Here is a 2,982-nt window from a genome sequence, read left to right as displayed (position 1 = left end):
GCAAATCACACATTATGGCTTTAAACTTCCATTGAAAGCAGCAAAGGTAAATGATGACATAGGAGCATGTTTTAACCCCTCCTTGGTGTGTCTGGGTGGAGGAGGGATGTTCCTCCTTGGTGTGTCTGGGTGGAGGAGGGATGTTCCTCCTTGGTGTGTCTGGGTGGAGGGGGATGTTCCTCCTTGGTGTGTCTGGGTGGAGGAGGGATGTTCCTCCTTGGTGTGTCTGGGGTGGAGGAGGGGTGTTCCTCCTTGGTGAAGTTGGGGTGTTCATTTGCACAGACACTGACAAAACATGCATCTGATATGAAAATTCATGTTGGTGTATTTTACTACAAAATAACTTCTTTACAAATAGCATTTTATAATTATATTACAATTCATGAAAACATTTTAACAGGGTATTATTTATATGTACTACATTATCTTTTTTTAGAAAACAGTACTTTAAAAGATCAATGAAATGGGTACTCTGAAACAAATCAATTTTTATAAACATAAACAATATAAAGCGACTTTTACAAAAGTGCTAAAAGTAGGTATATCACCTCAAAAATAAGGGCAGCAGAAACACGTTATTTAATGTTTCTACATGAATGACCTTTATTAAAGCATCAAAAATCAAAAAACCGAATTGAAATCGGTCAATTTATTGTGACGTAGTGTCAATTTTAAGATGCTCATAAATGGAATGCAAATCTGCCACAAATTGCTATAATGACAAAATTGGCACATTTCGAGATTTTGAAGGTTTATTTGGACACTTGCTTGAAAAAGCAACGTTAATTTAAGTATCACAGGTTAATTGCCTATCTTTTTTAACTTCGTCAAAGAAAACAAAATTAAAAAATTTATCATTGAATAATTATAATAAATTAACCAAATATACTATTTGAGCAATTCCGGCCAATCTGCAGACAAATAAAAGTTGAAAAAATTACTAAGTTCAGCTAATTAATATGCAAAATTGATGCCAAAAAGAAAACCGTACATGATATCAGGGTGCGCGTTTTTTCCTAAACATATGTATACAAAGTTCTTTCAATTGATAACAAAAAAATACACAAAAAGTAATCAATTATGCAAATTAGCTTATTACAGCTAATTATGTATTCATGATATTATTATGTAAATTAGGCATGAGTAATTTTGGTTTTTTTTTCGATGTTTAATGAAAGTCTTTTCATTCATCATGAATTTGTCAAGTATGAACCTGTTATGATGTTGAGTAAAGAATCTGCAGTTAATTACTTTAATATAATACAAAAAAAAAACTTTGACATTTTAACGGTGTCTGGAATAGAATTTTCATTTTTCCTGTAAATATGGTATGTGTCACCATTGCTCAAAGCCAAATCCGAAAAGTAAAAATAAAAATTCATTTGCAATGATATTTTAAATTAACATTTTGTTATCTGGATTAACATGGGAAGAAAGCGTGTAAGCGGAACAGCCCCTCTATTATACCGCGTATACAAAAATGGTGTGGCCTTGGACACACACAATGGCTTAGAACTATTGTGGTTTGGAATATTACTCCTTTAAACTCACTTAAAAATGTTTTGTTTCAAATCGTTTTCCTCAAGTGTGCCATTAGTTGTCGACGGAAATAATTTACATGCTTAGAAAGATTAGTATTTCAGCTAAATGGTGGTAGATCTTGATTTTTCAAAAGGCCTATATTTATTGATTTATGAGGGATCTTCAACAATCCATAAAAATAGGTAGTAGCTTATAAACGAAGCAATATTTATTTTTTAAAAAGCCGATGGTAGTCACAGAAAGGTTTCACACACCATATATCAAAAATTCAAACAATTGTGATAAATAGCACATATGAGGAAATTAATTTTTCGGCATGGATGTTTGCCAAAATTGAACAACTTTCATGCGCGCGCTTTTCAATTTACTGTTATGCTTGCATGCACAGTGTGGCAGAAGTATTGTGCAGCCACTGTGACATGCCTACTAAAAGAGAGAAGACAAGAAAGGAAAAGAGTTATACAGTGGAAAAGAGGCGAGTCTCAAAAAGATTCTTGAAGGTGTCTTGAGCAAATTAATTTGTGACAGAAATTGAATGAAATATTTTTGATTGGGTATCAAATATTTCATTGGAAAATTTCTTGAGTGATCACATCCTGAATATCCCTATTACCAGTCACATGTGAATTAACTAACTACTCTGTCATGAAAACATGATTCAAGACATACTTGGCATAAATCAGGTACAAAAGACTTACCATATCACCAATTTGTATTTTGATGACTAATAGTCACTTACAACAAAAACTAAAACGACTAATTTGATGGTAAATTGTGAATCAAAGTCAATCAACTCAAGTATTTGTCCTCATTTTAGGGATTACATAATAGTTATCATTATAGGACACTTAAGAAATAGTTTGTCTCAAATTTTGCAACATTATGCATGTTTTGCTCTCCACAAATCATTATTTCTTGGTGTGTTTTTTGTTTCTAAAATTTTTTAGTCCTTCTTTTATGTCTAATTTTTTTTTGAACAAAGAACATTACTAAAAGGAAAATACACAATGTAAGAAATAGTTTGTAGCTGTGCTTTTCTGTCAACTTTGAACATACTCAGTACCTACGTGCAACAATTTGTCTTGCCAAAAGATTGTCCTAAAGCTGTCATGACACTAAAGACACACAAATATTCCTCATTACCTTACAAGAGACCAGCTAATTTATAGGGTGGCTTTTCTAAAATATTTATTAACTTTCAGCAATTGTTTGTGTCCTGCTTAGCGGGACATACATAAAACTTAACACACACTAAATGAGTTATTCCGGTTGAAATCCATACACCCACTATGGAAGACATGACCTAAATCGCCCACACAGAAGGTGTAGAATTTATATGGAGTCACCCATTCAAGTAATCCCATTTTAAATTCACACTCCCTGTGTGGAAGATTAGGGTCACATCTTCAAGAGGGGTGTATGGATTTCAAGCGAATAACC

Source organism: Amphiura filiformis, chromosome 1, assembly GCF_039555335.1.
Source record: "Amphiura filiformis chromosome 1, Afil_fr2py, whole genome shotgun sequence".
In the NCBI taxonomy this organism is placed as follows: domain Eukaryota; kingdom Metazoa; phylum Echinodermata; class Ophiuroidea; order Amphilepidida; family Amphiuridae; genus Amphiura; species Amphiura filiformis.
This window is presented reverse-complemented; position numbering follows the sequence as displayed.